General features: G+C 41.1%; 1 protein-coding gene across 4 annotated transcripts in view; it reads left to right on the top strand.

Annotated features, from left to right (window-relative positions):
• Positions 1 to 541: 541 nt before the first annotated feature.
• spopla (speckle type BTB/POZ protein like a) overlaps positions 542 to 18,263 on the top strand; it is a 177,568-nt gene continuing 159,846 nt past the window's right edge. For 2 of the 4 annotated variants that reach the window (XM_063048633.1, XM_063048631.1), the window contains exons 1-3: positions 580 to 653; positions 11,804 to 11,912; positions 15,535 to 15,666. The gene's annotated coding sequence lies outside the window, so the exon portion shown is untranslated. Of the gene's footprint in view, positions 654 to 11,803; positions 11,913 to 15,534; positions 15,667 to 18,263 lie in introns of all 4 variants that reach the window. The other 2 variants (XM_063048632.1, XM_063048635.1) reach the window with 2 other exon arrangements.

Here is an 18,263-nt window from a genome sequence, read left to right as displayed (position 1 = left end):
TCAAAGCCAGAGAGAAGAACTATCCTTAAGTAATGTCCGTGATTTGTACACCCAGCTGCAAAATAGTGTTCTTTCCAATGTTAAAAAGCCAATGACAGTGTTCCTGTTTAAGAGTTCATCAGCACATCATTACTGGATTAAAACATAAAATACCAAAATACTCTGCTGGTGAGGCAGCGTCTGTGGAAGGAGAAAGAGGATTAATATTTTAAGATGATGGCCAGATTGGTTAATGCAATCACAGGTCATGTTCTGATGGAAGGGTAATAATTCAGCATCCATAGTTTTGTAATTCTTATTTACAACATTACTATGCAGGTTAATTATAGAAAGGGCACCTGAGACTGCAAGCTGCAGAAAAAGAACACGCAAAACATAACGCATCCTTGCTTCTGTAACAATATGAAAAAAAAATCCCTTGACCGTACTTCCTGTAACGTCTGAATTTGCTTCCAGGAAGGCTGGTCTATTTGATTGACAGTTCGCTCATAAACAGAGAGGCAGCGGCTTCCGGAAAGGGCCGGAAATTACCGAGATGTGACGAAGGTAGCCGAACAGCGGCCGACCGCCCCAAACAGTTGAAAGCCTGAACTTGTGTGGCGGCCGCGGACGTTAGGAGCCCTCGGTGCCTGTGTGGCTCCGGGCCGAGGACTGTAAGTAGCCTGTTGGGCTCTTCCCTTTTTACTTTTGATTGATATTGGTTGATTTTGGAAAAGCAAATGATACTTAAGTGTTTTAATTGGGCCGAAGCAGGCGCTCGCAACCCGGCGGTCCCCGAATAAATGGGAGTGGGGGAAACTTCACAAAGCAGCAGGTAATGATGGACACCGAGCTCCGGCCCTCCTGGGCTCAGCTGAAACCAGCGACACACGCTTTTATTATCCTAAAATAATCCTTGCTCATTGGGAGGATGGACCTCTACTGGATTGGGGGAAAAAGATTGCAAAACATTCGAGATTATTGACTGTTATTTGACTGACAGAAAATTAATATGTGGATCCTGTGATGAGGATGTGCCAGAGCTTGTGCTAGTCATTTGTGGCAGCTAAAACGCGCCGCGTATTATCGCTCCTCGGTCGCATATGAACCTTTCCGTCAGGGCTTCCTGAGGCGATTGGTTAGCGACGAACAAAGAGATTGTCCCTTTCTTCCACCACCACCCCGACTCCCACTCCCCTCCCCCTCCGTCCTCACCCTTTGGCCCAGCTGAGTTGTATAATCGAGCAGATGAAATAAGAATGTTGTCTTCGCTACCTAATTACTTCTCTCCCGCAGACACACAAAATCTTTTGGAAAGTTGCATCTCGTTAGACATATTTAAACTCTTGTTGTTTCTGACCCACGTAGGGGTTTGTAATGACAGTTTGATATAGCATGAAAAAAGGTGATAAAGCCTTTTACGTTATTTCATCATCTGTTATTTATAAACATACCTAATGGTAATTTAGATGACTAAACTAATTTTGTACCTGATAGCTAACTTGTTGGGCGAGGTTTTAATTTACATCAGGAATTGAATAGTAAGGACAAAAGTGCAGTTGGCTAATTGGATCTTTTGAATCTTTGAAGGTGGTTCTTTATAGCAGGTAAAGCTGATGTGGGGAGCATAGCTAAGAGTGGCTGAAGAACTTGTTTTTTTGTTCTTGGTAGCTCATTTGCATGTCATACAGCATCCTCTAATCAATAGTAGATGTCAGTCTTTGTATTGTGCTAATTTGTTACTTGATGTTTTGAGAAATAACAAACTGCAGCACCAAATAAACTTTCTGGGCAAACATTTTTTTTGTATACAAAGTTGCTTAACATGAAAATCTGATGGACATCAAATAATCCATTACCTTTAGGAAAGAAAGCCCAGTCTAGTTTCATGTAATGCTACTGTGAATAACTTTAAAATAACTCATTGGACTGTAGTTGTTTGTTTTCAATTGGTCTGGTTTTATAAACAACTAGATTACTTAGACACCTAAGCAACTAAAGATGGGTTCTAAGAACAGGCCATGTGTATAAATTAAAAGAAATATGAATATGATTGGTACGATAATGGTTATTATTGAATTTGCATCCTGAGGCCTAGACTATTCATGTGGAGAGTTTTTTCAACTCTACTTAATGGTTTGGGGATTTTAAATTTATCTAAATCTGAAATCAGTTATAATTATAGTTGCTAGATTGTTGTATAAGACCCATCCTTCACTAAGTTCCTTCAGGAAAGGAAATTTGCCGTTCTTATCTGGTTGGCCTATATGTACATCCAGGCATATTATGGAGGTCTCTAAACTCTTCTGAAAAATGGCAATGAGGATGAGTGTGAAATAACGATTGCCTGTTTTACTTGTGAATTTAAAAAAAGACTTCAGTAGGAAAAGCATGGACTTGGAGTGTTTTGAAATATACAGCTGGGTTACTTAATTTCAATCCTGTATTTTAAATCAGTTTTTAAATGTGGAGAAAGGTTGATTAATTGTACAAAAGTTTATACTCAGAATATCAGAATTGATGCATATTGTAAAGATGATTTTCAGATCTGTTGCTGGGTTTACCTACTTTTCTCTCCAAAAACATTGCAGTTTGAAATATGTTGAATTTGGTTGAATTATGTAAATATCTTAATTGTAAAACGAGCTGGTGCCAGTTACTGAACAGTAACAGGTTACAGTTAACCCATCTCTGTAGTCTTGGGGCCTTGATGAATGTATGTATGCAAACTTTAATATATCTCACAAACTAAATTGCTTGAACACATGGTAGCATAGTGGTTAGCGTAATGTTATTACAACACCAGCGACTGGGGTTCAAATCCTGCTGCTGTCTGTAAAGTGTTTTACATTTTCCCCTTGACTGCTTGGGTTCCTCTGAGTGCTCTGGCTTCTGTCCACATTCCAAAGATGTACAGGTTTGGTAGGTTGAGTGTCATTGGGCAGTGTGGGCTTGTTGGGCCAGAAGGGCCTTTTCCCATGCTGGATCTCTAAATAAAGTTAAAATATTTTGGTCTTGTGATTCGGACTTGGACATTCATTAGGCAGTGTCAGAAATTGGTATCTAGTGATGTGACAATCTGAATATATTTTGAAGTTGCTTTTGCTTCTGTTATGTTCTGTGAATTTCAGATTCCCAGATCAGCTTTTTGTATGTATTTAAAAATGGGTAACTTAAACCCTGCTGCATTGTTCTCTTTGTATATTATAGAACAGCTTATTTCCTTCCCTCCATCTACCAGTGAAGAGGCAAGGACACTGGGGTCACCACAGGGCTTCTAAGTAGATAGGCCTCTGTTCAAGCCTGCTTAATGTCATTGAAGGAAACAGAGGAAGATGCAGAAAGATAAGGAAAGCCACCAACCATGAGAAGAATTATTTTCTTTGATAAGGAAAGTATTTAAATCAACAAAAATTTCTGCGTGATTTTAGCAACTGATTGTTTTGATTCCTTTGGAATTGATATTGAAATCCATAAATTATGTTCCTGTAAAAGCAGCTGAATGAAAGGTATGCCGAAGTACCCAGGCAGTAATGTAACTGCATTACTAACCGCAGTTCATTCAGTAGGGTACTTGGGATTGAAGACTATAGTACGTTGTGGTGGAATTGTCCAGTCAATCTGCTGTTTGGAGACTGCTTTGAGAAGGCATTGGGTCATCCATTAATTATGTTTCACCTCGCCATTCAAAACAAAGTGCTACAGAAGCTGGGCCTCTGAAATGAAAGCAGAAAATGCTGGAAATGTTCAGCAGATCATAGTCTGTAAAGTGGGAGAAAAAAAGGAGGTCCATGAATGTTCATCGGGTCATCAGAGTGAAGTACTAATTGTTAATATTTCTTCACAGTTACTTGTCCTGCTAAGCATTTTGTTTTCTTCCCATCAGTTATAACTTTAACATTGTACGTGTTCAACTCCAAATTTTCTGAATGTGCTTCCTCAAAAGTCCTGCAGGAATTTCTGTCTTTAGCTTTAAATTTTATAGCATATTTCACCAGCATATTTCATAAGACATAGGAGCAGAATTAGGCCATTATCATCAATAGCATAACCTGTTCAACCATGTAGATTTTATGGCCAAGAACTGGACTGGTGCCTCTACTTCCTCAGGAGGCTCCTATCTAAATACAACACAGCTTGTTATGGCAACTGCTGTGTCTGGGACTACAATAATCCAGAGTGTGTACATAGTTTAGCACATCATGGAAAAGAGCCTTGCCTCTGTGGTCTTAGTAAAGAGCTGCATAATCAAAGACCCCACCCACCCCAGACGTTCTCTCTTCTTCCTCCTGTCAAGACAGGCAATGCAAAAATCTGAAAGTATGTTCCACCAGACACCAGGGCTATTGACTGTCAATCCCACTGTTATAAGACTATTGAATGGTCCCCTTTTATTAGATAAAATATTGACCTCATAAGCTACCTCATCAGGGCCTTGCATCTTATTGTCTATCTGCACTGCAGTTTCTCTGTAACTGTAACACTTTATTCTTCATTTTGTTATTGTGTTTTGTACTACCTCAGTGTACTGATGTGATAACATGATTGTATGAAAGGCATGTAAAACAGCTTTTCACTGTGGCTCAGTGCATGTGACAATAATAAACTAACTTGTCACACTTTTGGAACTGTCTGAGATGGTTTAGACTTTTTAATCATTACTGATCTGTCTTTCATGAATCTAAGTTGTGGGAGATGAGAAGGAAATAAAATGCTGAGACTGAGAGATGCAGGTCACAGCAGTTGCTGGAAATGTGAAATAAAAGCAGATGCTTAATAAATACTTGGGCAGTCAGATTGGTTCAGTGGAGAGTGGGGAGAGGAGGAGGGTGCAACATCTGACTGGCAGTTTCATGTCCTTGTGTTAGATCTGGCCAGTTCTGACACAAACAGGAAAGACTGGCCACTGACATGTTGGTTTTAATATTATGCTGGTGCTGCAACATAGTTAAACAAGATGAGGTACAATTAATGAACTTGAATTGGGCTTTGTGGAAGGTAAAATGGTAATTGGGTAACTGCTTTGCGGGACATTTCTGATTCTGCGTGGGTGCCTTTGATCTTCCAGTTGCCTATCACTTAACTATTAATTTCATTCCCACTCTGAAGTCTTTTTGATTTCCAATACTGTTCTATTTAAGGCCTGAATGCATTTAGAACAGAGATTATCTTCTGCGTAGGTACATTGCAATCGTAGAACTCTAATGTTAGATAGTCTTCCTCTTCGGTTATCAAACTGCAATTCAATTTTATTTCTTTCTACAGAAACCTGCAGAATATTTCCTGGATTCTTTTTCTGATTTCTAGTATCTTCTAGGTTCTGCATCTCACAGTTCGAGCACCCCCCCCCCACCTTTTTTGTACGCATCCCCCTCCATTTACTACTCCACTTGACTGGTCAGCAATGGTTAGCCTTCAACACCTTCCAGTGGCATTTCTCACATGGATTTTTTGTCTCCTCTTTCAGAGATTCTTTGCTCTCCCCATTCCTCCGTTGCTTCATCCCCACTCCTTCCCAGTGATTTAAGATGTGCTTGTCCTCACTTTTTTTTTCTTGTTTTGATGAGATGAGCAATCTAAAATTTGAACTGTTTTTTCCCTTCCCGAATCAAAGTTTATTGCCATATGCACAAGTATGTGTATCAACCAATGCAATGAAAAACTTGCAACAGGAATACAGACATATAGCATCAGATAAGCAGCATTTCCAAGAAAAACATAGGTTGTACACTTTTTTTGCTTAGACAGGACCCAATTAGAATAAGGAAAAGTAAGTCCTTTATAGTGCAAAGTGGTCCAAGTGTTGTCATACTGAGGTGGTAATTGGGGTTATGCAGATTGGTTCAAGAAACAGAATGGTTGAAGATAAATAGCTTTTCTTGAATTTGCTGGTTGTGGGGACTTTAGGCTGCTCTGCCTCCTGCTTGATGGTAAATGTGAGAAAATGGCAAGGCCCACATGGGTATGTTTGATAGATGTTTCCTTGAGGCATTGCCACATGTAGATCATATTAATGATGGGAAGGGATAGAATCAGAGCAAGGAAAAGGGCCTTTGGCCCAACTAGTCCATACTGACCAAGATGTCCATCCAAGCTAGTCCCATTTCCCAGTATTTGGTCCTTAACCCCATAACACTTCACGGCAGCTGATTCCTCATAGATACCATCCTTTGTGTAAAAATGAAGTTCACTTTAACAATTTTTCCTTTCCCCTTAAACCTATGCCTTGAGCAAGTTCTTGATCTTGTCCTTGGTATTCCAGCTCTGGGGATAAAAAGACTTGAGTGCATTTACCCTAGCCATGCCTCTCATGATTTTATGGACCTCAATAAGATCACGTTTGTCTCCTACAGTCTAAGGAATAAAGTCCTACCTTGTTCAACTTCTCCCTTTAACTCCTCAAGTCCTGGCAGCATCTTTGTAAATTTTTGCTGTACTCTTTTCCCAGTGTAGTAGATGTTTTTCTATAGCAGGGTAACCACATCTGAGCATGCTACTCCAAGTGTGGTCTACCAGCATCTTGTACATCTGCACCATGACCTCCAACTTTTATGCTTAGTGCCCTGATTTATGAAGGCCAGTGTGCTAAAAATATTCTTCACCATCATGTGTACTGGTGCCTCCATTTTCAGAAAACCATGGACTTGTACTCAAAATCCCTTTGTTCGTACTTGAATATGACTTTCCAAAATACAACACCTCCCACTACTTTGTTGATAACTTACAGTGTCCACTATATCACCAATTTTAGTATCATCTGCAAATTTACAAACCATGCCTTATACAATCTTATCCAAATTTTGATATAGATAACAAACAATAATAGACCCAATACCAAGCCCTGAGGCGCACCACCATTCACGGGACTCTATTCTGAGAAAGCTGCCTTCCATCACCATCTGCTTTGTATTATTAGGCCAATTGTGTATGCAGTTAGCCAGTTCTTCCTGGATTCCATGTGATTCAACCTTCCAGAGCAGCCTTTCATGTGGAATCTTAGCAACAGCTTTACTGAAGTCCATGTAGACCACATTTACTGCCATGCCCTCATCAGCATTCTTGGTCTCCTCAATAAAAAAAATAGGTTTGTAAGACATGATCTCACATACACAAAACCATGTATACCTAATATATATACATTTCATCCCTCAGAATAGAAAATAAGGAAGTTTGTATATTGTTTCCTTGTGCATGTGGGTTTCTTCTTGGTGCTCTGGTTTTCTCCTGCATTCCAAAGATGCACCCGTTAATTGGTCATTATAAATTGTCCTGTGGTTAAGTTAGGATTAAATAGGTGGGTTACTGGGTGGTGCAGCTTGGTGGTCGGGAAAGGGCCTGTTCAACATTATGTCTGAATTAAAAATAATAGAATCCTCTTCAGTAACTTGCCACAGATGTTAGACTTACTGGTCTATAGATCACAAGCTTTTCTCTGCCACCCTTAAAAGCACAATGTTAGCTATGTTCCTCAATCTTGAGGTTAATAATGGTGCAAATATCTCAGTTGGTTGAGTGGTATCGCAACAACAGCTTTATAGTCCTGTGGACTTCAGGAAGGGGAAGTCGAGGGAACACACACATCCTCATCGTGGGATCAGTAGTGGAAAGAGTGAGCTGTTTCAAGTTCTTGGGTGTCAGCATCTCTGAGGATCTGTTCTGGGCCCAACGTATTGATGGAAATACAAAGAAGGCACGATAGTGGCTGTAATTCATTAGGAATTTGAGGAGATTTGGTAGGTCACTAAGGACACTCACAAAATTCTACAGAGGTATGTGGAGAGGATTCTAACTGGTGGCGTCGTGATCTGGTATGGAGGGGCCAATGCACAGGATCAGAAAAAGCTGCAGAAAATTGTAAACTCGGCCAACTCCATCATGGGCACAAGTCTCCTCAGTATTCAGGACACTTTCAAAATATGATATCTCATAAAAATGGCATCTATTATTAAGGATCCCCATCACCCACCACATGCCCTCTTCTCATTCCTGTAATCAAGAGGGAGCCTGAAGACACACACTTAATGTTTAAGAACAGCTTCTTCCCCTTCACCATTGGATTTCTGAATGGACAATGACCCCATGAAAACTACCTTATGACATTTTTCCCCTTTCTTTTCGCACTATATATACGATATATTTGTATTATTATTGAAATTTAGTTTTCATTGTGTAATGCTAAGTATTGCTGCCTCAAAACGATAAATTTCATGACATGTAGTGTAAGTGGTTAGCGCGATGCTATTAAAGCTAATGGCATCAGAGTTTGTAGTTCGATTCCAGCACCCTCTGTAAGGAATCTGAACGTCATCCTTGTGGAATGTGTGTGTTTTTTTTTCCTGGAGCTCTGGTTTCGTCCCATATTCCCAAGATTTGCTAATTCCTAGGTTAATTGGTGATTGTAAATTGATTAGGTTCGGGTTAAATGGAGGGTTGTCTGGGTTTGTTGGGCGGTGTGGTTGGGTCTATTCCACGCTATATCTCTAAGTAAATAAATATACCAGTAATTTTAAACTTTATTCTGAGTCATAGTGTGTCATGTTTACATATTCAGAGTGTCATTAGGTCTCATTGTTTTATTTGTAAACCCAATGCTGCTCATTGTCTCTGAACAATATACCCTTCTAATATTTGCATTGTTGTTACACAGACTCGGCCCCTCAGTGTCCACTTGCAGCAGGACCTTGGACTGCAGTGCTCTTGCATAATGCCATTGCATTGACTGCATAAACCTTCAGTGCATCCTTTGGCATGTATTTCTGCAGTGTGGAATGTGCCAGGTAGCATTCTTCCATTGGAAGATCAAATGTTTTGGGCAGACCAAAATGCAGTCTTTCGTCATCTTCTACTAGCATGTTTGTTCTGATAAATATTTCTGGGAACAACTTGTAGAACAGAATACTGTTACATGGCTGCTTGCATTGAAGCTTGTCAATGATTCTAGCATCCTATTTCAAACCTTTACAAATTCACAATTCAGAGTGGATGATTATCTAATCCTCTTTGTAGTTATCTCAAGGGCAACGTGCAAGAAGGGCCCTGCCTGTGAAGGAGTAGTCTGACATGGGGTGACATTGCCTGTCTCACTGGCAGCCAAGCAAGGTTTTACCGTTTATCAGAGAATTCTGCCGATGAGGCATTCTGCTGTATGTTTTCATATTAGCTTCGGAAACTGTCCCTTGGAATTTATTATGTCATTCTGCAGGGTCTGCAGACCACTGCCTGTGGGTTTGTGCTCTTAAGTAAAGTTTTGTATTCAAAAACTTTTTTGGGAGGAAAGGTAGTGTGGCAAACCTGAAGTAAACAGAACCTAATATGGCGACAAGCCCAGGCCCATCCTTTGCAACTATAAAATCCATTATAATTGGTTTGTATTAATTGTTTAACAAAAGCCTGTGTTTTGTTGCCAGTTTAATGGAGGCTAGTCAGGTGTAACTATTGGAATTGTCATATGTTCTGAGATACAGTGAAAGCTTGTCTTGCATACCGTTCTTATAGATCAAGTCATTACAGTGCATTGATGGACAAGGAAAAACAATAACAATGCAGAATAATGTAACAGCAGTGCAGGTAAACAATAAGATCACAAAGACATACATCAAAGTTGCTGGTGAACGCAGCAGGCCAAGCAGCATCTATAGGAAGAGGCGCAGTCGACGTTTCAGGCCGAGACCCTTCGTCAGGACTAACTGAAGGAAGAGTGAGTAAGGGATTTGAAAGCTGGAGGGGGAGGGGGAGATGCAAAATGATAGGAGAAGACAGGAGGGGGAGGGATAGAGCCGAGAGCTGGACAGGTGATAGGCAAAAGGGGATACGAGAGGATCATGGGACAGGAGGCCTAGGGAGAAAGACGGGGGGGGGGTGACCCAGAGGATGGGCAAGAGGTATATTCAGAGGGACAGAGGGAGAAAAAGGAGAGTGAGAGAAAGAATGTGTGCATAAAAAGGAGTAACAGCTGGGGTACGAGGGGGAGGTGGGGCCTAGCGGAAGTTAGAGAAGTCAATGTTCATGCCATCAGGTTGGAGGCCACCCAGACGGAATATAAGGTGTTGTTCCTCCAACCTGAGTGTGGCTTCATCTTTACAGTAGAGGAGGCCGTGGATAGACATGTCAGAATGGGAATGGGATGTGGAATTAAAATGTGTGGCCACTGGGAGATCCTGCTTTCTCTGGCGGACAGAGCGTCTGGGTATATTCCGTCTGGGTACACACTCAGGTTGGAGGAACAACACCTTATATTCCGTCTGGGTACACACTCAGGTTGGAGGAACAACACCTTATATTCCGTCTGGGTACACACTCAGGTTGGAGGAACAACACCTTATATTCCGTCTGGGTAGCCTCCAACCTGATGGCATGAACATTGACTTCTCTAACTTCCGCTAGGCCCCACCTCCCCCTCGTACCCCAGCTGTTACTCCTTTTTATGCACACATTCTTTCTCTCACTCTCCTTTTTCTCCCTCTGTCCCTCTGAATATACCTCTTGCCCATCCTCTGGGTCACCCCCCCCGTCTTTCTCCCTAGGCCTCCTGTCCCATGATCCTCTCGTATCCCCTTTTGCCTATCACCTGTCCAGCTCTCGGCTCTATCCCTCCCCCTCCTGTCTTCTCCTATCATTTTGCATCTCCCCCTCCCCCTCCAGCTTTCAAATCCCTTACTCACTCTTCCTTCAGTTAGTCCTGACGAAGGGTCTCGGCCTGAAACGTCGACTGCGCCTCTTCCTATAGATGCTGCTTGGCCTGCTGCGTTCACCAGCAACTTTGATGTATGTTGCTTGAATTTCCAGCATCTGCAGAATTCCTGTTGTTTAAGATCACAAAGAGGTAGATTGTGAGATCGAGACCATTTTATCATACTAGGGAAACATCTAGTAATCTTTTGAGAGGGGAGAAACTGCTCTTGAGTCTGGAGGTATGTGCTTGCAGATTACTGTATCCCCTGGAAGACGGGACTGTCGGGAATGTCTGGGATGGGTTGGTTCTTTGATTATGCTGACTGCTTTAATGAGGTATGAGAAGTATAGTAAGAGGCCATGGAGGGGAGGCTGGTTTCAATTACGTGTTGACCCGAGTCCACAACACTTTGCAGTTTCCTGCGGTCATGTGCAGTTGCCATATCAAACCATCATGTATCCAGATGGGATACTTCCTATGGTGCAGCAAGTTATTTTTTTTAAATTGATAAAGGTCTGCAAGGACCGGCCAAATTCTTTTAACCTCTTGTGGAGATAGAGGCATTAGTGAGCTTTCTTGGTTGTGGATCACTTCGGGCTGTTGGTGATATTCAGTTATAGGAACTTGAAACTCAACCTCAGCTATGTTGGCAATATCAGTTATGTGATATCATGGACTTGCAATTTTCATGCACCCCATCCCTTTGTCCAAGAAAATGGTATGACAGCAAGTATATTTTAATGTTAAAAGATAGCAACACTAATTAAAACTAGTCAGAAACTTGGAACCAAGAGAATTAATAATGCTTACAGTCCTATCTGATTTATTTAAAGTCTATAAAGGATTGTCTAAAGAATTAGATTGGCATTCATAAAGATTTTGAGTACCCTATATTTGTCTTTATGATGACCCACTTCACTGAATTTTCAGAAATCTGATTAACACTATTAATTTACACGTGTATATAACAGTTCATAAATGGAATGTTGCAATATTGGAGTGATACTTTACTTATGTTAAAATGTTAGCCAGGATGAGTTTGCACTCATTGTTTCTATCATTAGTAACAGGAGAGGTTTCACAACATTTTTGTGCCTCAAAACGTTCTACAGTTAATGAATGTACCTTTTGTCTCATCATTTATGGCAACAGCTTTCACCAGCTTGGCCTAAGAACACTACCAACAGAAGCATTGTTCAAGAAGCTCAGTGTGGAAGTCCTCAAAAGCCCACAAACATAGCTGTTTGGCAGTGCTTTACAGGTAAACTCTCTACACTGCCCTGTAGGACCCAGTTTATCGGCAGCTCTGAAGTCGTTTGTAATTGGCATCTATGAATAGAAACTTAATTACCAGGAAGAGCCAAAACTGGTTTGAGAATGAACACAAAATTGAGGAGCTAATTAATCTCAAGGCTTTTCTGGGTTGGAAACTTCACCATCCCTCAAGGGGAAGGAAAAAAAAACTGTAGTCACCTGAAAGCAGAAGACCTGTGACCTATAGAACAGGTGGTAGATGGAGAGAGAAGGGTTCTTCAGTGCTGATATGGCCATCTGCAGCCCAGGCAAGCATCAGAGGCCCATGGACTTGTTGAACTTGCCACAAAAAGTCAGTGTATGCAGAAGGGAACACATTGTGGAATTCCATGGCCGTGATCCTTGTCTTGACATGAGTACCCTTGACTTCATCGCACAACAACCATTTGGTCCATTCCATCCCCATTGTCAAGATATTAGAAAAGGCCTTATGCTAACTTGAAAACATTGTGAGAAGTGTTAATGTCATAACTTTGTGGTGAAGACTTTCAGTTGTAAATCTACAATCTCATTAAAAGAGTCTTGGAAGAGAAGAATATATTATTAGATGCTGTAGTTAGAACTGTCATCAATAAGGGTAACTGCAGGGGGTCCCAAGGGTCGTACATGGTTGCCTTTCCCAATGTGGCTAGAGAGCTGCTCCTCAAATTTGAATCCATGCATCCAGATGCACAGTAGATGTGATCTTCATCACATGACTGTTACAAGTAAAACATAAGGAGCCCTATTGAATATACGTACTCAATTTAGCTGAATACAGAAATTGCCACTATTTCATTTTTGCTTCCTGATGACAAACAAACCATGATCCTAGCCAGTGGATCTAAATCTGTCCTATATCCTTGGTGAAGATGTGTACCAAACAAAGGTGTGATGTTGCCCTAAGGCTTCTGACGATCTTTCTCATTACTGTGTTGCATCAGAGCTAAAGTAACCCAAATATTTGTGGTTAAGCTGCAGTAAAAAGTTAACTTGGGTTGACTCTTGATGGAATACTGAGCTCCATGACATCTTTCACTGTATGACTGAAATGTATGAGAGGCTGGACTTAGCACTCAAAATCTGCAAGGCATATTACCTTTCCCATACTCCCATCCATATTTTAGAGCAACACTTCTTGACAAAGGTGGACATCATTGTTAAAATTCACTAGTACTTTCAATGTTTCAGCAAACCTGCTTTAAAGAAAATTGTTTGAACATCAAGAACTCAGGCCTGGCACGAGCATGTCTGCTGGATAGTAGTAATTGCTGTCCTTCAATATTCTTATGAGACATGGGCATGAGACAGGCAACTCAGTACATTTGATACCAGCAACCCTGTCTCTGCAAAGTTGTTCCAACATGTTGGATGATTAGACAAAGTAATGTTGATGTCTTCCCTGGGCTAATAGCCCCAGTGTTGAGGATATAATTGTATTTGTTTGGTCCCTTAAAGATACCAGTTGGGTAAAGAAGAATGTGCTTAATAATCCCCTGTTGTGGGGGGAAACTGCATCATCCCTAAGAATGTTTGGGAGTTGCTTGCCTATGATTGCACAGTGAAGAAATATGTTGGACATTAAGGACTTTGAATTCGGAACACACAAAAGCTTCACATAAACAACAAAACGAGTGCATCATCTGCAACCTCAGAAAATACCTACTTGATCTCTCCTTCAAGCACCACTAGCCCTTTCTGTAGAGGAGTTTGTGTTCCCACATCAATCACCTCTTAACAATAAAACCATAGTGCAAGCAAATCATCTTTAATCCTGTAGATCTGCCGAAGGAGGACAGATGTAATGTATGAAACGGTGGCAGATAATTTGCATGCAGCACTGGGCACCTGTGTGTTTGCTTTTGGTTTGTGTGAATGGGGTTATTGAGTGAGGAGCATGAAACATCACTCTTTAATGGAGAATACAGGGCAAGTGCAAAATTATTTTTTTTCTTGTGTTCTTAATTTGAAATTTACCTCCTTGGGATGGTGAGCACAAGGATTGTGTGGAAGGGATATGTTGTGTTTTTAAGATACTGTTTGCACCTTCAGAACAGCACAACCATCTCAAGCTCCTAGGTTGCATACCATTTCAACTACCCTCCCCATTGCCACTCCAACCTGCCCATCTCTGCTTTCTCCACTGCCAGCCTGAGGTCTGTTGTAAACTAGAGGAATAGCCCTTGTATTTTGCTGTGGTAGGACTAGGGTAATAACTCAGTGAAGTAAACTTTGAATTCTCCTGTTTTGGGTAACCCCTTCCTAGCTTTTTTTTCCCCTCTCTCTATATATACATGCATTTATATGCAAACACTCGCCCTTCTCTGGCTCTTTCTAAGCCACCTCTGGTTCTCCCATTTTGTCTTATCTGTCCAAACCACTCCACCCCACCCCCGATTTCCCCCCCCCCACAAATTCCATCAACCTATCACATCATACATTGTCCACATCTTCCCCCCACCCCCTCTACCTGGTTCTATCTGTGCATTTGTCTACTTCTCCCCTGATGGTGTCTTCATTCTTGCCTTCTTCACTTAAGATTCCAGTCCTGGTGCACTTCCTATCATCCTCCCTTACCCCCACGTGACTTTTTTTTTGCCCGTCTTCACTTAAGGGGATATGGGCTGCAGGCAGGAAATAGGGACTAGCTGGGTGGACACTGGTTGGCGTTGACTATTTAGTCCAAAGAGCCTGCATCTGTGTTATAATACTCTGCTCTCCACTTCCAGCTCCACGCCTCCACCTCCCCTGCCTGGTTTCACCAGCACTTGAACCATGGTCCTCTAATCTGCTACTGGCTTCTGTCTCGCCACTTTCCCTTCTATCTTCCCTCTTCATTCTCAGTCCTGATGCGGGGTTTCAATTTAAATCCTTGACGATTGTCCCTTCCTTCCTCCCCAATAGATTTAGCTTAAACTGAGTTCCTCCAGCATATCATCTGCTGCTCCGCATTTCAGCATCTGCAGTCTCTTGTCTCTTCATAATGAATGTTTTATTGGGATGTAAATGCAGGAATTTTACTTGTGTATTAATGTGGAATTAACTGTATTGAAGCAGGCCAGTTAATTTCTCTGGTCGATACTGTTTATGTATCGTTTGAGTTTCTTCACTCCCCTTCATTTGAGCCTGTCTTTATAAACGTCTGTTCCCTTCCCTGTATGTTTATCCTCATAAATTTTCTCCTTAAATATGCCTTTATTATTTACTGCAATTACTCCTGTGTCAAAGCACCAGTTCAAGATTAAATGGTAACTAGCATTGTTAATTTGGCAGATAATTAAGGAATAGGAGTACAGAAGTTTATTATCTATTCTAAATGAAAATTATGAAGATTGATGTTCAGAGTATGAAATTTTGACCCTTGTTGTCTTTGTTTGCACTGAAATGAAGATGTATTATTAAATATTAACTGATGTATCATTTATGATGCTAATAATTAAAGGAGGCAAATGATTGTAGAGTAGAAATTGGCAATAAAGTGCTGAAACTGTACACTTGATATTGGGAAGAAAAATATTGTTTATTTAAATTTATGCACAATAGCATGCCTAAGATATTATACTATATCTTAGAACCATTCTGTTTTCCAGGAAATTCTCTAGACTGGGTAATTGAATGGCTGTTGTCAACAAATTACTAGAGGCAATAAGTAAAGATAACATGACTGGACACCTTGGAAATTTGCAGCAGATCGGGAAAAGCTAGTGTGGATTTCCGTAGAGGTAGGTCAAGTTTTTAAGAAGTGACTGATTTGGAATGTTTTTTCTTGAGTAATGGGTAAGGGTTTGTTTGTGGATAATATTGATATGAATGTCTGCAACATATTTACTACACTTAAACTAAGATGAATGCTTCTGGGGTTTAACAAAAAAATAAATTTTATCAGAGTTAAGATATTTGCCGAGATAGTGGTAATAAAGCTGTGATTATAGAGTGGATGTAGGATCTGATGTTTAACATTCGACAGGTACTTAAAAATACTGAAAATGCTAAATATACTCAGCAGGGCAGGCATGTATGTGTGTGAGTGTGGCAGACAGACTCAGTGACCTTTCGTCAGGAAAGGATCTGGCAGACGGACTCAATAACCTTTTCATCAGGATGGAATCTGGCACACAGACTCAATGATTTTTCATCAGGATGGGATCTGTGTGATATTATTTAGTGTTTTTAACAACACAGAGAAAGAGAGCAGAAGAAGGAACCACGTAACAAGTTTATCACTCTCGTAAAATTGTTAAAAATGCAGATGGATGAATAAAATTCCAATTTACTGAACTAACAATCTGGAGCCTGAGTTCAGATCACACCCTGACAGTTGGGAATTTAAAGTAAAATCATTTAAATTCTGTTATAAAAAGCTATTACCAGTACACAACCTCTCCCTATAACTCAAGTCCTCGAGTCCTGACAGCATCCTCCTTTCCCCACGGATCTCCCACCCAGCACTTATCCCTGTAAGTGTAAGTGCTACACCTGTCGTTACACCTCATCTCTTGCCATCATTCAGGGCCCCAAACAGTCCTTCCAGGTGAGGCAACACTTCACTTGTGAGTCTGTTGGGGTCATCTATTGCATCCGGTGCTCCCGGTGCGGCCTCCTCTACATCGGTGAAACCCGACGCAGATTGGGGGACCGCTTCGTCGAGCACCTCCGCTCCTTCTGCCACAACAGACAGGATCTCCTGGTTGCCACCCACTTCAACTCTGCTTCACATTCCCATTCGGTTATGTCCATTCATGGCCTCCTCTACTGCCACGATGAGGCTAAACTCAGGTTGGCGGAGCAACACCTCCTATACCGTCTAGGTAGTCTCCAGCCCCTTGGTATGAACATAGAATTTTCCAACTTCCGGTAATTCCCTCCCCCTCCCTTCCCCTATCCCTATGTCACTCTGCCCCCTCCCCCAGCTCCCTATCACCTCCCTCATGGTTCCGCCTCCTCCTACTACCCATTGTGTTTTCCCCTATTCCTTCTTCACCGTTCCTGCCTATCACCTCCCTGCTTCCCCTCGCCCACCCCTTTATCTTTCCCCTTAATGGTTTTTCACCTGGAACCTACCAGCCTTTTCCTTCCCACCCTCCTCCCACCTTCTTTATAGGGCCTCTGCCCCTTCCTTCTTCAGTCCTGACGAAGGGTTGACTGATCGTTTCCACGGATGCTGCCCGACATGCTGAGTTCCTCCAGCGTGCTGTGAGTCCAGCATCCTCCTTGTCTTGTGTGATTGTGGGAGTTGCAACACCCTGTTTATTTACTTGCACTCATTGCTATTTCGAACCCCAGATATTCTGGAGATTTGTAAAGTAAGGAGAAAATGCTCAAGATGGAGCAGAATCTATGGAAAAATCAATAAAATTTGCATTGATTTTGACAAAGCTGTGGAAGAATATTTTTCCTTTTCCAGTTCTGATGAGGTGTCTTTTACTTGGAACATTAATTCTGTTTCTCTTCACACAAATGCTGCCTGACCTGCTGTCCATTTCCACTGTTTTTCTAATTTAACCCAAAACATTCTTGTTGAATGAAAGCAAGTTAATTTATCTCAGGCTGGGATATTGAATTTAAATCTTACTTTCTAAACTTTTTGACAGCACAGGATTTGTTCTATGTATGTACAAATGTCATCTAGGGCGACTGTGTTATGGCTCATGCTTGTTCACCGTAATCTTGATGGCCATGACCTCGTGGTGAATCTAAACTTGAACAGCGGCAGGCTATTTTTCTCTAAGGACTTTACAGTGCTGTGGCATTGATATTGATTTTAAATAATTTACTTTCCATGGAAGTCATTGATGTTGCAGTAGAATGCATTGGTGTTTCATGTTGTTGTATATGGAAGGGAAAGGATGTGAGAGCAATGCATTTGGGTCCGCTGAATGCGGCTGCACTTTAGTAGTTTTTGCTCATCTTATCTCCCTTCATTTTTCAGCTCCTCACAGTCTCATGTTTGTCCTTTATTACTTGTAAGGTTTCAATCTCTACATTAAAATTGAACTATCTTTTTTCCATTGAAGCACATTGCAAGTTGTTTGTCATAGTACATGGTAACTTTTTGTTTCTCCTTTATTCTCTATTCTATATAAATGCTTTTATTGCTTTGTTATTTTTTCCTTTTTGAGGAATCTGAAGGGAACTCCTTGTTCCCCTACTGGTGGAAAAGCCAAGTGCTTCCAGTAATTACTTCTGACCCTTTTCTCTTTTAAATATGAATACATTAAAAATAAATGAAATATAATGCAGTTAAACTCTGCAAATTTTTCACTCTTCCATTACACATACTTTGTTTCATTGTGACAGACCATATACTTAATTTCATGAA

This window comes from Mobula hypostoma, chromosome 5, assembly GCF_963921235.1.
Source record: "Mobula hypostoma chromosome 5, sMobHyp1.1, whole genome shotgun sequence".
In the NCBI taxonomy this organism is placed as follows: domain Eukaryota; kingdom Metazoa; phylum Chordata; class Chondrichthyes; order Myliobatiformes; family Myliobatidae; genus Mobula; species Mobula hypostoma.
The sequence above is the reverse complement of the archived record's forward strand: the minus strand, read 5'-3'. Positions and strand labels throughout refer to the sequence as shown.